Genomic DNA, 13,250 nt, shown 5'->3' with positions numbered 1-13,250 from the left:
ACACGCATGCACACACACATGCATTCAAAACACCCGCACATGCACATTCAGACACACACACATACATGCATGCATGCAGACCCTTGCGCACACACACAAGCAGGCAGATACCTGAACACACACACATGCGCATGCATACACAGAGTCACACACATGTATGCAGACACACACACACATGCATGCATGCAGACCCATGCATACATGCATGCATGCAGACCCATGCATACATGCATGCAGACCCTAGCGCATGCACACATATGCATGCGCACACATGTATGCATGCAGACCCTTGCACGTGCAACACAATTATAAACATACCCAAAAATGCACACATACAGCTATACACACACTCATGCGCATACACACACAGGTGCATGTACACCTGCCAACACACATACATGCATTCAGACATGCACATACATGCAGGCAGACACACATGCATGCAGATCTTCACACCCAAATTCATGCATATACCTACATGCACACACAGCCACACCCATGTGTGTGCGCACACACATGCAGACAGCATGTGTGCAGTCACGCACACCCACACGTGCGCAGACACACACACAGGCAAACACACACATACACACACAAAGGCACACACACACATGTGCATACAGACAGATGCACCCATACACAGTAACACATGCACAGTCATATAGACACAGTCACACACATTCAAAAATGGCTGATTGCATGCATGATGGGAAGTTTTGGTCAATTTGAAATGAGACCTGTCATGATATTCAAACACACACATCATGATGGACACACCAACAGGCAAATCAGAGCACACAACACCACAACCAATCACACACAAGAACACCAACCACATAAAAAGCACGAGCACGACACCTGGTGGTCGGTAGGTCTGGGGACAAAGACACGGAGAAGAGCTGTTACAAAATCACAAACAGGGAATCCCCACGTGCAGAGTGTCAAGACAAAACTGTACATAGTAAGTTTAAATAAAATAGCGTTGTACCATATACAACCGTGTTGGCTCATCTGTGTGTCAGAACACCCAACACCACATGGTACAGGAGTGGATCGATACCTGCCAACTAACCTGCCATTCTGGACATGGACCGCACCGACAAACCGCAGCCGTTGCAAGTCGCGGGGAACCTAGGTACCAATTGGAAGCTCTTCAGGCAGCGATTTGACCTGTACATCCGAGCCACCGAAAAACAGAGTGCCTCGGATGAAACGAAGATTGCAATGCTCCTCTTCTACGCAGGTCAGCACGCCCTCGACGTCTTCAACTCACTGGTGTTCGAAGAAGGCGAAAACCAATCCAAATATGACACGGTCATCCTCAAACTGGACCAGCACTTTAAAGTTGAAGTAAATGAAAGTTTTGAAAGATACCTCTTTCAGCAATGCCTGCAAGGTAAGGAGGAGCTTTTTCAACCCTTTTTGACGCACCTCCGGATTCTAGCGCAGTCCTGCGGTTACGGCACCACCACAGAGTCCATGATCAGGGACCAGATTGTTTTTGGCGTTGCCTCTAGTGGCCTACGCCAGCAGCTTCTCAAAATAAAAAGCCTCACCTTAGCATCGGCTGTGGAAGCCTGTGTCCTCCACGAAAATGCTACCTGCCGTTTTGCCCGATTTCAGGCGTCCGAGTTGGCACGGAGGGGGTCCCCAGCCGTCGAATCGGCAAGCCAGGCCGCCCACGACGTCGAACGCATCCAGGCCCCGACCCACGGCCCGGACGACAGCGGCCGCTTCCCGCGCTTTTCGCGGTCTCCCGCGCTGGTGCGCGCCAAAAATAACGGCCACATCGAGGGACGCACTGCGCAGGCGCGCCCACCGCAAGATCGCACTGCGCATGCGCAGTGGCGCAATGAACGCCGTGACGTCATGACGTGCGGCAATTGTGGAGCTCTACATTTAAAAGGGCAATGTCCTGCAAAAAACCGACAGTGCCTCAGATGTGGCAAGATGGGCCACTACGCTGCCCACTGTCGTTCGGCTCAACCCATGGATCCGGCACATCCCCGACAATCTCGCAGACAAGTCAGGACCGTCCAGCCCACGCATCAAGACTTCCAGTTAAGTGATGCAGATGACCAGGATGCCTTCCGCGTTTCCGTCATCGATGTCAACAAGGTCAATGCCATCAATCCAGCCGATGAGTGGTGTGCCACCCTGACGGTCAACCGATCGCGCGTCACCTTCCGTCTGGACACCGGCGCATCCGCCAACCTGATTGCATATTCTGCAGTCCAGGCCATGAAGGTCAAACCACCCATCACGCCATCCCGGCTCAAGATGGTTGACTATAACGGGAACGTCATCCCGTCCATAGGATCTTGCCAGCTACAGGTGACTCACAAGATGCACACGGCCACACTCCCCTTCGAAGTTGTCGGCTCATCAAAAGACTCGTTACTGGGCGCACAGGCGTGTAAGGTCCTTCACCTGGTACAGCGCATTATGTCTCTCTCTCCAGATGAGATATCCGACTTCCCGGATGCTGAGTTCCACGCAAATCTCCATTCCCTCCTTGCTCACAACCAGGAGGTTTTTGAAGGCATGGGGACATTGCCATACACGTACAAGATTCGACTCAAACCGGACGCCATCCCTGTCGTTCACGCACCTCGCAGGGTTCCTGCGCCACTCAAAGACCGCCTCAAGTTACAACTGCAGGATCTTCAGGACCAAGGGGTCCTATCCAGGGTCACGGAGCCCACGCCATGGGTCAGCTCCATGGTCTGTGTAAAGAAGCCCTCTGGCGAGCTCCGCATATGTATAGATCCTAAAGATCTGAATAACAACATCATGCGGGAACACTATCCCATCCCGAAACGAGAGGACCTCACCAGCGAGATGGCGCAAGCCAAAATATTCACCAAATTGGATGCGTCCAAAGGATTTTGGCAGATCCAATTGGACCCGGCCAGCCGAAGACTATGCACATTCAACACCCCTTTTGACAGATTCTGCTACAACCGGATGCCATTCGGCATCATTTCAGCATCTGAAGTTTTCCACCGCATTATGGAGCAGATGATGGAAGGCATCGAAGGGGTACGTGTATATGTGGACGATATCATCATTTGGTCCACCACTCCGCAGGAACACATGCATCGTCTACGACGTGTCTTCACCCGCATACGACAAAATGGCCTGCGTCTCAACCGTGCGAAGTGTGCCTTCGGCCAGACGGAGCTGAAATTCCTCGGGGACCACATCTCACGGTCAGGGGTCCGTCCCGATGCAGACAAAGTTAGCGCCATCACAGCCATGCCACGGCCGGCTGACAAGAAGGCTGTCCTAAGATTCCTGGGCATGGTCAACTTCCTTGGGAAGTTCATTCCCAACCTGGCTTCTCATACAACGAATATGCGCCATCTCGTAAAAAAATCGACAGAATTCAACTGGCACCAATCGCATCAGCAGGAATGGGAGGAGCTCAAGCACAAACTGGTCACGGCACCAGTGCTGGCGTTCTTTGACACGACTCGCCCTACAAAGATCTCAACAGACGCCAGCCAATCTGGTATTGGAGCGGTACTCCTGCAAAAAGACAGCACGTCGTCATGGGCCCCGGTTGCATATGCCTCACGAGCCATGACCCCTACCGAACAGCGCTACGCGCAAATAGAAAAAGAATGCCTGGGCTTGTTAACTGGACTGGACAAGTTCCACGACTATGTGTATGGCCTGCCACGATTTACGGTTGAAACTGACCACCGCCCCCTGGTCAACATCATTAACAAAGACCTGAACGACATGACCCCTCGCCTCCAGCGCATCTTACTTAAACTCAGGAGGTATGATTTCGAACTGATCTACACTCCGGGGAAGGATCTCATCGTGGCGGACACTCTCTCCCGAGCAGTGAGCACACCACCAGATGCGGAGGTGTTCGTGCGTCAAATTGAGGCACACGTAACTCTGACAGCAGCAAATCTGCCAGCTGATGATCCTAGTCTGGCCCACATACGCGCAGAGACGGCGACTGACCCCCTTCTGCAGCGAGTGATGCGCCACATGACGGAAGGGTGGCTCAAAGGGCAGTGCCCCCAGTTTTATAATGTGCGAGATGACCTTACCAACATAGACGGGGTCCTTATGAAATTAGACAGGATCGTTATTCCGCACAGCATGCGCCAGATGATTCTTCATCAACTACACGAAGGCCACTTGGGCGTCGAAAAATGCAGACGAATGGCCCGAGAGGCGGTATATTGGCCGGGTATTAATGAAGACATAGCCAACATGGTGCTCAACTGCACAACCTGTCAGAGGTTTCAACCGGCGCATCCTCCGGAGACGCTTCTACCACACGAGATGGTGACGTCCCCCTGGGCGAAGGTGGGTGTTGACCTATTTCACGCGCTCGGCAGAGATTACATCGTTATTATAGACTACTTCTCAAACTACCCGGAAGTCATGCCTCTCCATGATCTGACGTCGTCCGCAGTCATTGGGGCCTGCAAGGAAACATCTGCTCGCCATGGCATTCCAAGGACTGTCATGTCAGACAATGGACCCTGTTTCGCCAGCCGTGAATGGTCGTCCTTTGCCGCAGCATATGGTTTCACTCATGTGACATCCAGCCCTCTATATCCACAATCGAACGGGAAGGCTGAAAAGGGTGTCCACATCGCCAAGCGGCTCCTGTGCAAGGCGGCTGCTGCCGGATCGGACTTTAACCTCGTCTTGCTGGCCTATCGATCGGCCCCGCTATCCACGGGTCTCTCGCCAGCGCAGCTACTAATGGGTCGCTCCCTCAGGACGACGGTACCTTCCATCCTGGCACCAACAACAGACCATGAGACGGTTCTTCGGAACATGCAAATGCAGCGTGATCGCCAGAAAAGTCGGTACGACACACGAGCGACGGACCTGCCCCCCCTGTCCTCCGGAGACAAAGTACGCGTCCATCAACCGTATGGTGGCTGGTCAGCATCGGCCGAAGTCCTCCGACAAGTGGCTCCCCGCTCGTTCCTGGTTCGCATGCCGGATGGTTCAGTGCGTCGCCGCAATCGGCGCGCCCTTCGCCGACTTCCACGCTCACAGCCACACAGTACGCACACGCCAGATCCTCAACAGGCTTCCGAGGATGACTTTGTGGAGCTGCCGCACATCACGCCCTTTCCATCGCCACCCATGGCCATGCCTGCACAGCAGCCGGTGGTTCTTGATCCACCCTTGAGGCGGTCAACCCGAACTCGTCACAAGCCCATTAGACTGGACTTATAATACCGTTCATATGTCTAACAAGTTGCACAATTTTACATGATAACCTGTTGTTGTTTATCGTTCCAGATATCGTCTGACTGGACAACTGTTCAAGTTTTTTTCTCTCGTTCGCATTCATGTTCTGTTATGGGACAACTTGGTTCATGTGACGCACCCGACATCGCCCCATGTAAATAATTCCGTCATATACACATGCTGTACACGACACACACACACTCTTAGATGCACTCACGACACGATCATATTTATTACCACGTAGGCACATATCTTTGTAAAAAGGGGGGATGTCATGATATTCAAACACACACATCATGATGGACACACCAACAGGCAAATCAGAGCACACAACACCACAACCAATCACACACAAGAACACCAACCACATAAAAAGCACGAGCACGACACCTGGTGGTCGGTAGGTCTGGGGACAAAGACACGGACAAGACCTGTTACAAGATCACAAACAGGGAATCCCCACGTGCAGAGTATCAAGACAAAACTGTACATAGTAAGTTTAAATAAAATAGCGTTGTACCATATACAACCGTGTTGGCTCATCTGTGTGTCAGAACGCCCAACACCACAAGACCTTCAGGCCAATGACCTATTTATGGAAAGGTTTGCAAAGCACAGATTAAATGTTTACAGAATGCATGAAAGAGGAACTCCGAGCTGACACCTGTGACCAGAATGTCTGAATATTGAGGAACAATGTCTGGAATATGAACCTGTGGTTAGAATAACGACATCATTCACCGTTCGAAACAGAGCAGAAGAGAATAAGAATCAAGCATCGAAGAGTTTGCTTCAGCGACGACCGAGGACCAATCGAGCGAAAGCAGCACCCTGAGTCAGGCTCAGAGAACAGAACGATCCTGCCAGAAGGATTTGACCAATTCAGTTCAAAGGGATATGCTTGAAGCTGTGAGTATTGAGATGAATTGTGATCAGTTGTACGGCATACAATTTGGATACATGGGGTGGGATTCTCCGCCTCGCCACACCACGCCCCCACCATTGACGGGATTCTCCGTCCCGCCAGCCGGCCAATGGGATTTCCCGTTGTGGGCAGCCTCACGCCGTCGGGAAAGCCCTGGGCGTGGGCATGCTGCCGGCGCAACGGAGAATCCCGCCAGCGGAGAATCCAGCCCACGCTAAATTGTGTTGAGTTATAAGTTTTCAATGCAAAGTGTTTGATATGTGACTGTTTGACCTCTTGTGAGAATACAGAGACCAGAGGTTCAACAGCACACAGAGACCCTCACACACATACACACACACACACACACTGCATGCAGACACACACAGCCACACTCGTACACACTAACTTCATTGCAGTGTTAATGTAAGCCTACTTGCGGCAATAAAGGTTATTATTAAAAAACACACCCAGCAGCTCCCTTTATCCAGCTGACACCTGAGATCAGTGTTTAACAATTGCCTTGTTAAAAAATGTTAGCAGACAAAGAAAAGCAGAAAGACAAGTTAGCACAAGAAAGCCAATTGTTGAGGCTATGTACTACTTTGTATCCAACCCACAATCTCCTGATCTGTTCCTGTTCTGGTTGTATCAGTTTTTATCAGTGTATTGTATGTGGGAGTATTGATACAGGGCTTCATTTGTAACTGAATATGGTGACAGTGGGTCTCTGTTAGTCACACATGAACCATGAATGATGCTGTAATAGCCAAGAATTAATCTGAAAGACACATTGGCATTTTTAGAAGATCAAAAAGATCAATATGTTCATGAAATAGAGAGCAGCAGTCAACAAAGAGAATACAAAATTGAATGATGTAGTGCTAAATGATTTGATTGTTCTATGTTCGATGTGAGACCTATGCTCACTGTGCTTGATTGTTGAAGCCTGGGTGATGAGTTTGAGTGAACAGGGAAGTTAGAGGACAGATATTTAGTGATCGCAGAGTGTTTTGAAACTCTTGTGAATAAAACTGTTGCACTACTGTCACCTCTGCATAGCTCTGAGATGTAGACAATATAACAAACCACATAAGTATGGCAGCAAATTATTAGTTAGAGCAGTTCATGTCAAACTTGTGTTTTAATAATCATATAAAGGCACATTCACTCATAAGGGAATGGGTGAACATGTTGTGGGTTCATTAATTTGCCCTCCTGTAAGAACGGTTATACAAAGGTACAAGTCTTGAGAACACCAGCAGCAGAGCTGTGCACTGCTCAATATTGAGAGTGGATTGCATGACACACTTCCCTTCTAGTGATATCATCCTGCTATCACTTCAAGTCACGTTGCAGCCAGACTGTGAAGACATCTGGCCAAAGTGGATGCCAAGAAGAAAGGGAGACATTCAAACACCTGAGGCAATGCCGAGAAGGTCTACAAGGACAAGCCTTAGGCCGGGATCTCCTGGCCCAACCGCGGCGGGTCTACCGGCAGCAGAGGAGGCGCGCCATTGGCGGTCGGCACGATCGTCCGCTTCTGCCCAAGTCTGCGTTGTTCACCGGCATCGCCGCTGGGGAAACCGCCGCGGGGCGGTGGTCACCTTCAGCGGGATCGGAAGACCCAACTGGCGGAAAGGGCCAGAAAATCCCACCCTCCGTGTCAGGGGTTTGACTTCTGAGAAGAAACGAGACCGCAGGGGAACTGAGAGCCAGTCGGATAGAAACGAGTTACGGAAATAGAATGCAGTTAATCAGAATGGGGAAGGCCCTTGCTAATGAAAGTGCAGGTGAAGCGGAGGCATTGCACATAACTGGACATAGGGAGGTGGATTTGAGACCAGGAAGAGAACAGCCATGGTCTGATTGGATGGCGGAGCAGGCTCGAAGGGCTGAATGGCTCACTTCTGCTCCTAATTCCTATGTTCCAGCTGAGGGAGGGAAGCTCTGATCCGAGCCTACCTTCTCATCGTATTGTACATTTATTGAGTTATCCCCTCACTCTGCTGAACCCTGGGGGATAGGACCGTACCACTCGAACTCTGCTCAACGAACACCGCCCTCACCCCAATCACACGTCGACGTGGGAGAATGCAATTGTTTGCACATGTGACTTACAGAACGCAGCACGGCCAGCTTCATTCAGCATCAGTGAGGTTTTCATCGAGAGCCTTCAATGACTATTCTATTTTCAACACACGCTTGGCCTTTTCAGCAACTGGAGACAAAAGGGGGATTGTTTCAGCTGGAGTTTGTAATTGCTGGTTACCTGGCAACAGAAAGCCAGCCGCTGGCAGCCCTCGGGGTGTGTGCGCGTCTCTATAATTGCACCTTCTCTGTGGCGAATATTTGCAACAAACGACGCTGGCAGCAGCTGAATGGCACAGAGGGATCGAGGAAAAAGAGGGAGAAGGAAGGACTGAGACGAAACGGGGTGAGGGAAAAACGTCAACTGGGTTAGAGATGGAACGAAGCGACTGTTTACCCCACGCGCTGTCACTCCAAAGTGATTGTGACACAAATATCTGTGGTAAGGATTGGTTGGAAAATTCCCTGTTGTAACCCGCACGGGTCTCACGGGGTTGGGTTAATTAACTGACCAAGACACCAGACGATTAAATCAGATCACCCACTTGATTGGCACCCGATTCACCACCTTAAACACTCACTCCCTCCACCACCGACGCACAGTGGCAGCTGTGTGCACCATCGACAAGATGCACTGCAGCAATTCACCAAGGTTCCTTCGACAGCACCTTCCAAACCCACGACCTCTACCATCTAGAAGGACAAGGGCAGCAGATACCTGGGAACCCCACCACCTGGAGGCTCCCCTCCAAGTCACTCACCACCATGACTTGGAAATATATCGCCGTTCCTTCGCTGTCACGAGGGCAACATCCTGGAACTCCCTCCCTAACAGCACAGTGGGTGCACCTACAGCGGTTCAAGCAGGCAGCTCACCACTACCTTCTCGAGGGCAACGCTCACATCCCATGAAGAATTAATTTAAAAACGTGTTCTGGGCTGCATCCTATCAGGCTGCATCACAGCCTGGTATGGCAACTGCTCGGCCCAGGGCCGCAAGAAACTTCAGAGAGTCGTGAACACAGCCCAGTCCATCACACGAACCTGCCTCCCATCCATTGACTCCATCTACACCTCCCGCTGCCTGGGGAAAGCGGGAAGCATAATCAAAGATCCCTCCCACCCGGCTTACTCACTCTTCCAACTTCTTCCATCGGGCAGGAGATACAGAAATCTGAGAACACGCACGAACAGACTCAAAAACAGCTTCTTCCCCACTGTCACCAGACCCCTAAATGACCCTCTTATGGACTGACTTCATTAACACTACACCCTGTATGCTTCATCCGATGCCAGTGCTTATGTAGTTACATTGTATATGTTGTGTTGCCCTATTATGTTTTTTCTTTTATTCACTTTTCTTCTCAATGATCTGGTGAGCTGCTCGCAGAAAAATACTTTTCACTGCACCTCGGTACACGTGACAATAAACAAATCCAATCCAATCCATCATTGAAAGCAAATAGCTGCACGGTCTCTGGCCCCCCTATCATAGACAACAGCCAGAGAGTACACCCAACCTTTCCCTCAAGCAACAATACAGTCATTGTATAAAGCTTTTCTCTGGGCTAATTTAGGATAGTGGTTATACCACTTTTGTGATCCACCCATAAGCAAGCTACATGTCTCATTGCCAAGATTTTTACAGATCTCCTTTGAACGCTGAAGGCCTCCAGCGTTGCTGGCAATTAGAGAAACCTTTCCCACAATATAAAGAGCGAGCGTACGTGTATGTAATCACCCTGTGGGGGCTCCGGGCATGGCCTCCAACTAATGAAGTGTAGTGTCAATTGAGTCATATATTCTTGGCCACAAACTACCCCAAATATCACTGTGGCTTTCAGAGACCACGAGATTAGAGTGAAATTAAAAATTAATGTCACTATAGTCCCCTTTGAGGGGGGAGGGGGGGGGGAGAGCTGACTGGTGGTGATTTAGCCTGAGGGTCACCACACCTCAGGCGAGGGGCGAGGTTGAGAGCAGCCATGATCTGATTGGATGGTGGAGCAGGCTTGGGGGACTGAGTTATTCATGAATAACCTCAGTCGGGACGGGAATCGAACCCGCGTTGCTGACCTTACTCTGCATCATGAACCAGCTGTCCAGCCCACTGAGCTAAACCAGGCCCCTATGCGATCCAGCCGGCGCATAGCCCAATAGTTTCTGTGATCATTGTTTGGGGGATTTTAGGCCACGAAGGAAAACTTATTTTATTTTATAACTGCTATTATGTACAGCTACAGTAGCTCACTCCTGGGTCTCCACTAATCAGTGCCTGACTGATCTCCTGCCCCCTTATCGGGGAGCTCGTATTCTGCCTCGGCAGGGTCGTGGACAGCGCATCAGGGGCAGCGCAGCTTTTGTAAGGGCCACGAAGAATCCAGCACGAGTTTTAAGGATACAAAGTAATAACATTTATTTACTATAACATATATACATAACAGTAGCAGTAACTTCCCTTGCTGCACACTCCTTCCTGTTGGTTCCAAACTGGCCAGCTTTATTTATACTAGGAGTTTACTAGTGGTTTCTCCGCCCCACTCATTGGGGAAGCTCATACTCCCACAGGATTGTGGGATAGTCATTAGTCCCCAGCCAATGGTAAGTAGGCAGGTTATAACAGCGGCACTCTGGTAGGTAGGCATAGCATGTTGCACTCACCTCAGTTGCTAGTGAACTGAGGACCACCTTGTGCAGGCCACTGACTAGCAATCACATTTGACACAGACATGAATTCCCGGTGGCGCAACGTTAGATTGGAAAAGCCAATAGGACACCAGCGGGCAGCTGTTATAATGAGCATTCATGAGATGCAAATGAATGCAAATGGAATTCACTCCCCTGCCAGCGGGATGACCGACCCGCCATTAACCCGTCACTGGGAGAATTGCAGCCGGTGATGAACCTTATACGGATTGTTGCAAAATGGCTGCCATGTTTACAGAAGGTGCTACACAAGATAAACATCTTAATTTCTTCAATGAGGTCCAACCTTTGGGGTTATGCTAAAGACGGCAATATTGGAATTCTACTGGAAGTGATTTCAGTAGGTAACTACAAGACTATGATCGGTTATTGTTTGCAAGCCAAAGTATAATGCCTGTGGTGTTTCAAGTAAAAACCTACTTTTGGATGCGATTGCTCCCATGGATCTGGCCAATATCCATTGGGAGTCGCAGAAAGTGACTCTTCCCGAGCTATCGATTCGTGGGTTTCCGACCTCTTGGCATGTGCCAGACTCTCCTCACTCACCGGCTACCAAACCCGCCATGGATTGGTTGGGAGAATTCCACCTTGGAATAATCCAGTCCAATGGAAACTTGGAACAGAATCGATAGCTCGGGAAGAGTCACTTTCTGCGACTCCCAATGGATATTGGCCAGATCCATGGGAGCAATCGCATCCAAAAGTAGGTTTTTACTTGAAACACCACAGGCATTATACTTTGGCTTGCAAACAATAACCGATCATAGTCTTGTAGTTACCTACTGAAATCACTTCCAGTAGAATTCCAATATTGCCGTCTTTAGCATAACCCCAAAGGTTGGACCTCTTTGAAGAAATTAAGATGTTTATCTTGTGTAGCACCTTCTGTAAACATGGCAGCCATTTTGCAACAATCCGTATAAGGTTCATCATTAACTGCCCAGAGGGAAATTCAGTAAAACTTGGAAAATGACTTATTTTGGTCCAAACTAGTCGTGTAAATCTTTTAGACTCCAGTTCGGACCAATATCTGTCACCTCCAAGTTCACGCGTGTTTTTCTTGGTGGACATCCGGTGTTCTTGAAAGTTGCTATATAAATGAAATCTTTCTTCCTTTACTTTTAGGAATTGGTGACTAGATGGGTTTTATTCATCGCAAGATGTTCCTGTGAATGTTGGGCATGAGGTCCGATAGCCTGTGCTACACGATGAAGGCATTTTCGAAAAAGAGAAGATTTCAAAGAGACCACTGGCAATTTTTACCCCGACCAAGTTTACCATAATCGACAGCAGGGAAGAAAATCAAGGAAAAGTTACGGAAGTCAGGAGCGGCGAGGAAACCAAAGTATTTCGCACAAAACCGGACAGAGACACTGAGAATGTTGCGTTTAGATTGTACAACACCTCATGTCTTGAATGCTTCGCACAAGTTACTTTTGAAGTCCAGTCACTGCTGAAATGCAGGCATAGGTGGTGTAGTGATTATGTCACTGGCCTATTAATCCAGAGGCATAGGCTCATGCTTTGGAGTTACGGGATCAAATCCCACCACGGCAACTGGCGGAATTTAAATTCAATTAATAAAATCTGGAATTGGAAACTAGTTTCCGTGATGGTGACCATGGATCTATCATCAGGTTTTGCCATTTAAAGAAGGAACTCTGCCACCCTTACTCGGTCTGGCCTACATGTGACTCCAGGCCCACTGCGTGCTTGGGTGGGGTGCTGTTTCCAACGGTTGATGCAGAGTCGATGGGCCAAATGCCCTCCTTCTGCACTGTAAGTTCTATGATTCTATGGTATAGTTGACTCCTGACTTCCCCTCTGAGATGGCTTTGATTGATTGAAAATGAAATGAAATGATAATTGCTTATTGTCACAAGTAGGCTTCAATGAAGTTACTGTGAAAAGCCCCTAGTCGCCACATTCCGGCCCCTGTTCGGGGAGGCTGGTACGGGAATTGAACCGTGTTGCTGGTCTGCCTTGGTCTGCTTTAAAAGCCAGCGATTTAGCCCAGTGTGCTAAACCAGCCCCTGGTTGATTGATTGATTGATTGATTTATTGTCACATGTACCGAAGTACAGTAAAAAGTATTTTTCTGCAGCCAAGGGAACGTACACAGTACATAGTAGACACAAAGAATAATTGATAAAGTACATTGACAAATAGTACATCGACAAACAGTGATTGGTTACAGTGCGGAACAAGGGGCCAAACAAAGCAGATACATGAGCAAGAGCAGCATAGGGCGTAGTGAATAGTGTTCTTACAGGGAACAGATCAGTCCGAGGGGGAGTCGTTGAGGAGTCTA

The 13,250-nt window shown here is 49.3% G+C and overlaps 1 long non-coding RNA gene across 1 annotated transcript; it reads left to right on the top strand.

Annotated features, from left to right (window-relative positions):
* The first annotated feature begins 8,368 nt into the window (after positions 1–8,368).
* On the top strand, positions 8,369–12,542 carry LOC140403385 (uncharacterized). The gene is made up of 2 exons (XR_011938291.1): positions 8,369–8,675; positions 12,065–12,542. It is a non-coding gene; the product is annotated as an uncharacterized lncRNA (long non-coding RNA).
* Positions 12,543–13,250: the final 708 nt, after the last annotated feature.

This window comes from Scyliorhinus torazame, chromosome 27, assembly GCF_047496885.1.
Source record: "Scyliorhinus torazame isolate Kashiwa2021f chromosome 27, sScyTor2.1, whole genome shotgun sequence".
Taxonomy (NCBI): Eukaryota; Metazoa; Chordata; class Chondrichthyes; order Carcharhiniformes; family Scyliorhinidae; genus Scyliorhinus; species Scyliorhinus torazame.
Note: the sequence above shows the minus strand (reverse complement) of the source record. Positions and strands in the feature narration are given on the sequence as shown.